This window comes from Chrysochloris asiatica, unplaced genomic scaffold (genome assembly GCF_000296735.1).
Source record: "Chrysochloris asiatica unplaced genomic scaffold, ChrAsi1.0 scaffold00011, whole genome shotgun sequence".
Classification (NCBI taxonomy): Eukaryota; Metazoa; Chordata; class Mammalia; order Afrosoricida; family Chrysochloridae; genus Chrysochloris; species Chrysochloris asiatica.
The window spans coordinates 32,482,147-32,490,367 of NW_006408529.1; the positions used below are offsets into that span (position 1 = coordinate 32,482,147).

Genomic DNA, 8,221 nt, shown 5'->3' on the forward strand with positions numbered 1-8,221 from the left:
CAAACTGACAGACGAGTGGTGGGGCCATCACATTAGGGGTGAGTTAATTAAATGTTTGACCAAATATAGCAGACTAATTTTTAAGTTGATAATTTTGTATGACCCACGAATGATGTTATTAATTTTGGCAGAAAAAGGTACCCCAACCCTGCTAAAGGAGTCTTGGTGTGGCACTGGACTGCAAGGTCAGTTTGAACTGTAAAGTCGGCAGTTCAAGCTTACCAGATGTTCCTTGAAAACTCTATACAGTGTTGCTATAAGTTGGGACTGACTCGGCGGCACTTAAAAACAATACCAACTCCTGCTATACAGGGTCTCTATGAGTTAGAACTGACTTAACAGGACTTATCATCAACAAGATGTTTTGTTGCAGTTTAGCTGGGCACAAAGTCATATTCCAGAAGAAGTATTATTTTCAGGTTACAGAGTATGGGTCATGGGGGTTGTGTTCTGTTGAGTTGTTTCTAATTCATAGCGAACCTACACAGGATTTCTGAGGCTGTAAGTCTTCATGGAACAGAAAGCATCATCTTGCTCCTGTGGAGCAGCTGGTGGATTTGAACTGTTGTCTTTGTGCTTAGCAGCTCAACGCATAACCCACTATGCTACCAGAGTCCTGGTGTGATGCTGTAGGCTAAACTCTGGACTGTTAACCACAAGGTCAGTGGCTCAAACCTACCAGCCTCTTCTTGGAATCCTTATATAGGGTCATTCTGAGTCAGAACTGACTGACTTGACAGCACTTAACAACAACAACAGAAATGTTGGCGCACTGGCGTGGTGCTATAGAATAAGTACTGGACTGGTAACCACAAAGTCGGTGGTTCAAAACCATCACCTGGTCTTGGAAACCCTATACAGGGTCACTGTGAGTTGGAACCAATATAACGGTACACAAGAACAAAAATATAGATATTGAATGCTTACTGTAATATCTTTGGATGAAAATTGCTCTTGTTTCCCCAATCCTTTCCAGACTGATTTTTCATGGAAAGATAATAGACAATACTACCTTTATTCATTTACTGAAGATATAAATCTGATGTTATTATATTAACTACAGTCGAATCAGTTCTGACTCATAGCAACTCCATATAACATTTCTAGAGAGTGACTGATGGGTTTGAAATGCTGACCTTGTGGCTATCAGTTCAGTGCTTATCCTATAGTCTTGCCATCTTGACTTCTAAGGAGCATTCTGGTTGTACTTCCTCCAATACAGATTTGTTTGTTCTTCTGGAAGCCACAGATCTTTTAATATTCTTCTCCAACACCATAACTCAAATTCATCAACTTTTCTATGGCCTTCCTTAGTCATTATCTAATTTTCAATTGCACGTGAGGCAATTGAAAATATCATGACTTGGGCCAGGCATACCTTAGTCCTCAAATGACATCTTTGCTCTTGAACACTTTAAAGAAGTCTTGTTCAGCAGATTCGCCTAATGTAATGCATCATTTGATTTCTTGATTGCTTATTCCATGAGTGTTGATAGTGGATTCAAGAAAAAAGAAAATCTTGATAACTTCAATCTTTCATCCATTTATCATGATGTTATTTATTGATTCAGTGGTGAGAATTTTTGTTTTCTTTACAGTAAGTATGGTGAACCATACTTACTGATGAATATCAAAGACCATAATGAGTCCTGTGGTCTTTGATATTAATCAGTAAATATGAGGGATAGTAAAAAATTATCTGCACTCTGGCTGTAGAGTTTATTTTAATCAACTTTTAGAAAAGACAAACACATCACTTTTTGACATGATCTCTTTGCTTTTCAATACATTTTGTCCCATTTACCTATAAAATTTTGTATTTCCTTAGTAAAAAATATTTTAGGGTGAGCTGCAAGCCACGAAAGCTCCTCTGTCTTTACTTCTTCATCAGAAGTGAATCTTTGTCCTTGAAGAGCTCCTTTCAGGGGACCTAACAAGTGAAAGTCCAATGGAGCAAGATCAAGACTATAAGAAAGATGCTTTAATACCTTTTCCAAAGTACTCAAGCACACAAATGTCAGTTTGAGGAATAAAGTTCATTTGACCCAAGCCATAGTATTTTCAACAGTTTCATGAAATTTGAACTGAATAAGGAAGACCGTAGAAGAATTTATGCATTTGGCTTATGGTTTTTCAGAATAGTTACATGGACTACCAGAAGAACAAACAAATCCCTCCATGAGATGGATTGGCACAGTAGCAGTAGCAATGGGATCAAGTGTAACAATTGTGAGATGGTGAAGGACTGGTTAGTGATTCATTCTCTTGTGCATAGGGTTGCTATGAGTTGGAACTAGCACCTAACAACAATAACATTTTTAAATTGTAGAATTTCTTAAGTTTTCAATACGTAGCAACATATATACTGGTGTGGCGCTGTGGGTTAATGCATCAGACTGCAAAGTCGTTTGAACTGAACAATCAGTGGCTCAAGCTCACTAGCTGCTCCTTGGAAACCCTATACAGAGTCACTATAGGTCAGAATCGACTTGACGGCACGTAACAACAACAACATATATGTGTGTGTGTTTATATATATGTATATATACATGTATACATGTATATACATATATATATGCATACATGTATATGTGTCTGTATATGTATGTGTGTATATGTATATATTTATATGAAGGAGCTCTGGTAGCGTAGTGGTTACAAGTCATGCTGCCAACCTCAAGGTCAGCAGTTTGAAACTACCAGCGGTTCTGCTGGAGAAAGATGAGGTGTTCTGCTCCTGTAAAGATTTACAGCTTCAGAAACCCGATGCAGGGTCACTATGAGTCAGAACTGACTCCTCGGTACTTAACAACATATATGTATATTTGAAGTGCTGGTGTGATGCTTTAAGATAAATCATATACAAGACACTTAACAACAGCATGTACACTATTGTTGTTAAGTGCCATTGAGTTGGTTCTGACTCATAGCTACCCTGCATAGTGTTTCCGAGGCTGTAAGTCTTTACCAGAGCAGAAAGACTCATCTTTGTCCCTCAGAGCACCTGGTAGACTTGAGTTATCACCACAGTCAAACTAGTGAACATATTCATCATCTCTAAAACTTCTCATGCCTTCCCGCATTCCTCCTCCCAACAAACCAGGTAATCACTGATCTTCTTAGAATAAGTATAGTTTAATTTGCATTTTCTAGCAGCTTATATAAATAGAATCATATTCTATCTGCTCTGTGTGTGTGTGTGTGTGGTGGAGGAAGTTTGTGTCTAGATAATTTTGCTCAGTATGATTATTTTGAGTTTTATCTGTGTTGTTGCATGTATCAGTATATTTTTTCTTTTTAAATTGCTTCATAGTATACTATTACATAGATGCACCACAATCTTGTCCATTCACCTTGTAATGAACATTTAGATGTATTCTAGTTTTTGCTTGCTATGTGTAAAGCTGCAGTAAACATCTCTGTACAAGTCTTTGTATCAATATATATTTTAATTGTTATTGTTAAATGTCATCAGGTCATTTCCAACTCATAGTGACCCTGTATAGCGTTTCTGAGGAGAAGCTGGCAGGTTTGAACTGCAGACCTTGCGATTCAAGCTAACCGTGCAGTCCAGTGCTGTGTCCTACAGTACCACACAAGGATGGTAAATAACAAAAAATAGAATGATTGGGCGATATGGTGGGGTTTTTTTTTGTTGTTGTTGTTTTAAGTGCCAGTGAGTTAGTTGCTACTCATAGCCACACTGTATAAGGTTTCTGAGGCTTTACTTCTTTGCAGGACAGACAGCCTTATCGCTCTTCTGAAGAGTGGCTAATGGACTCAGACTATAAACCTTGGGTGCTTCAAAAAGCTCATGGAAAACTGGAGCTAAAAGATAATGGAATTTTTCCATGAACTTTTTGAAGCTTCCTCAATACATTCAAGTTTTTAAGAAACTGTAAACTGTTTTCCAAATTGGCAGCACTGAGTCAGAATCGACTCGACAGCACTGAACAACAACAACAGCTACATGGAACATGTTGTTGTCATTGTTAAGTGCCATCGAGTCAGTTCTGACTCATAGCTACCCAATATAGGTTTCTGAGGCTACAAATCCTTATAGCAGCATAAAGCTTCATCTTTCTCTATGGAGCAAGTGATGGGCTCAAACGGCCAGCCTTGGAGCATGAAGGTGGGCAAAATAAATGACAAAACAAAGGATCCCAGAAAACCTCCAAGATAATTGAACTTTTGACTGAGCCCTAAAAGACCACCTCTTTACAATCCCCTCAGGGTCACTGTGCACCAAGCCACAATCTTTCATTTTCTTCAGTCCCTTCCCCAGTACCTCCTTCTGCTACTTCAGCCTTGGTAAGAGGCAAGGGGAGGAAGAAAAAAAATCTATTACTGGAGCCATTTTACATCATAAGGTTCTACATCTGCTTAAGCAGACAGAAGAGACCTTGGTAAAAATAGCTTTAGAAGCTAAAAATATAAAGTCAACCAAAGTGACCCCAAAGCCATCTAGTCTCATACTTGTTTCAGTAAAAGGCTGAAACCACAACACAGCATATGAAATTCACAGTCTCCATTGTGTTCAATAGGTCCTTTCTTCCATAGTGAAGTGATTATTCACTAACAATTTGCAGCTTAGCAATGATATTTTCAGTTAATTTAATTAAACTTTATCATTATGCAGAGATTGATAACACAAATGACTATAAAACAAGGCCATTGACTTGGGTTTAATACCCAAGCATTTGCATATAGAAATTAATAATTTCTACTTAAGCCTTTGACTACTAGCTAACAAGTTGTCAGTTCTAGTCCACAAAGAGGTACCTCAGAAGAAAACCTGATAATCTACTTCCAAAAATACACCCATTGAAAACATTACGGGACACAATGGTTCTATTTTGACATACACAGAGTCACCACAAATTGAAATCAACTCAGTAACTGGTAATTTAGGGAAGGTTAACTCAGCATAAGTTGCAATTTGGAGGATACAATGACAAAAATAACAACAACAGCTCTGTTGTCTATATTAGAACAAAAGGAAAATCAAGAAGGGACTAGGCTAACTACAGAAGTAAATAGACTTGCCACTGGCTTAGAGAGCAGCTTTCCTGCTGAAAAGGTAAGGGAAAGAGGCTGAGCGTTCTTTATGCCCTCAAATAGCTCCAGAACTGAACAACTTTCTGGAGGGGCTCAGGTGGGAGGGATTGCCGTTGCTGCTAGCTGCCATGGAAGTGGTCACTTCAGGGAAAATGCCCTTGACCAAGAATGTCCTTCCCATTGTCTACTCCTCTTTCATGCATTTGGGAAGGATTACCCATGTCCTGGGAATTTTACTTTGTCTTGATAGCCCAGACCCTGAACTTAAGCTCCTTTTGGCATACTTCTGAGTTAATCTGAAGTATATTGAGTCTATTAAGGTAAGACCTTGCTCTGGAAAATACCTTTGGTTCTAATTGTGATGGTTTGCAAGTTAAAAGTTTTTAAGTCGAAGAATTTCTGTTTGTAACTATGAAGCCTTAGAGAAGAGTTAATTTTTAGGAAACGTTGTGAAGTATGATTTGCTGTTTTAATAGCAATAATTGTCCACATTTAAAGTCCTTAGGTAATTGCATCTGTTATCCATTTGTCAAGTAATTATGCTTTTAAAAATAACATGCTAGAAGTTGAATGACTCTTAAAATTTTGGAGCCATAGTTAAACTATTCCAGTCAGATGGAGTCCTGGTGTGGTGCTGTGGGTTAATGCACTGGATGACAAGGTCAATTTGAACAGCAAAGTTGATGTTTCAAACTCACCAGCAGCTTCTTGGAAACCCTATACAGGGTCGCTATGGGTCAGAACCTACTCGACAGCACTTAACAACAAGAAGTCAGAGGATACTTTATTCTTTTTTTTGGAGGGGGGGGAAGCAGCTTCTACACCATTCATAGTGGATAATTTCTGGATTCACTTTTATTGTAGAGAAATTTTCCTAATCCTTTTATAGCTCTTGTGTTGCTATGTTTTCATATTCATTCTTTTTCCTCATGTTGAGTGTAATTACGTCTAGAGAAGAATCTCTCCTCTGAAGCACACATTTCAAGAGTTGTGTTACCCCCTCTAAATTTGTCCTCTCCAGAGACTTTGCCCTTTTCCTTGGTGCCCCCACTGGCCCAGACGATAATTCCAGCACATTACTTATGTCAAGTTAGTGAGTATAATTGTTTATATGTCTGTCTCCTCTAGCTACACTACAAATTCTATCACTGTGGGATTGTGTCATTTTGAATTTAGAACACCCAGCTCAGTATCTTAATAAATGCTTAACAAATATTCAATGAAAAGTGTCCCTAACTATGCCTTACAGCTTTATATTCTACCCCTTCCTCCTCAGCTTTCTGGCTGTGCATTGAGCCTTCTCTAAGCTTTCCAATAGCTCTTCAGAAGCGGAATGAATCTAATTGTTCACTTAGATGATTGTTGTTGCTCTCTGCTGTCAATTGCACCTTCCACTCCCAGCCTCACTCATGGCGATCTCCCTGCATAATGGAACACAGACCATTGTGATCTATCCACAGGGTTTTCACTGGCTGATTTTTGGAAGTAGGTCACCAAGTCTTTCTTCCTAAACCATCTGAATCTGGAAGCTCACCTGAAATCTGTCCAGCATTATAGCAACACGCAAGTTTCTACTGGCAGACCTGTGGTTGATGATGACAGTTATTCCTAATTAGATTTGTGTTGTTTATATATGAGGGTTGCCAGTGGTGGCTCCTTTTAACAGTTGTTTTGTTGTTGTTATTAAGTGCCATCGAGTCAATTCCAACCCATAAGAATCCTGCATAGGTTTTCTGAGGAGTAGCTGGTAAGCTTGAACCACAGACCTTGTAGTTCAAATGGTTTTGCATTAACCCACAGGACCACACAAGGACTCCTCCTGAAATTGCATATTTACAAATTCATTTACAAAAAGTATCTCATTTGTTTTCCCTATGAAGCCTGTGAGGAAGCCAGATGTGGAGGAAAGCTGTCATGTTCTCTCTCTGTCACTTCCTGGTGTATGACTTCAGAGCATTCCTGTATCTATGGACTCTGTTGCCTTGTTTTTAAAATTAGAAGTTTGGATTTGGTAGTCTCTATGGAGCTCTGACACTATATCTGACAGTGTTTCTCTGCTATTCATAAGGTTTTCAGTGACTAAATATTCAGAAGAAATTCGTCACTCTTTCTTCCTAGTCTGTCTTCATCGGAAGCTCATTGGAAACCAGTCCACCTTGAGTGACCTTGCTGGTATTTAAAATATTGGTGGCATAACTTTCAGAATCACAGCAACTCACTTATGAACAGCAGAGAAACACTGTCAGAAACACTGCCAGATATAGTGTCAGAAGATGAGCCCCTCAGGTTGGAAGACACTGAAAATGTAACTGGGGAAGAGCTACCTCCTCAAAGTACAGTTGATCATGATGATGCGAATGGAGTAGAGCCTGTGGGAGAAAAGCCTGTGGGGCCTTCATTTGCTGATGGGGAACAACTCAAAATGAAGAGAAACAGCTGTAATATCCACTGAAAATCGGAACATGGAGTGTACAAAGTATGAATCTGGGAAATTGGAAGTTGTCAAAAATGAAATGGAATGCATAAACATCGATATCTTAAGCTTAAGTGAGCTGAAATGGACTAGTATTGGCCATTTTGAATCTGACAACCACTTGGTTTACTATGCGGGGAATGACAAATTGAAGAGCAATGGTGTTGCACTCATTGTCAAAAAGAACGCATCCAGATCAGTCATGAGGTACACCACTGTCTGTGGTAGGATAATATTCATGTGCCTACAGGGAAGACCAGTGAATACCACTCTTATTCAATTTTACCCACCAACCACTAAAGCCAGTGAGGACAAAATAGAAGAATTCTACCAACTTCTTCAATCTGAAATTGATCAAACAAGCAATTTAGATATATTGATCATTACTGGTGATTGGAATGCAAAGGTTGGGAGCAAAGAGGAAGGATCCGTAGTTGGAAAATATGGTCCTGGTGATAGAAATGATGCTGGAGAACGCATGACAGAATTCTGCAAAACCAATGATTTGCTCATTTCAAATACATTCTTTAGACATCATAAGAGACGATTATACACATAGACTTTGCCAGATAGAATACATAGAAATCAAATTGACTACATCTGTGGAAAAAGACAATGGAAAAGCTGTATAACATCAGTGAAAACAAGGCCAGGGACAGACTATGGAACAGACCATCAATTACTCATATG

At 38.8% G+C, this 8,221-nt stretch overlaps 1 pseudogene; it reads left to right on the forward strand.

Annotated features, from left to right (window-relative positions):
• The first annotated feature begins 3,069 nt into the window (after positions 1 to 3,069).
• The window catches only part of LOC102824274, a 19,103-nt pseudogene continuing 13,951 nt past the window's right edge, over positions 3,070 to 8,221 (forward strand).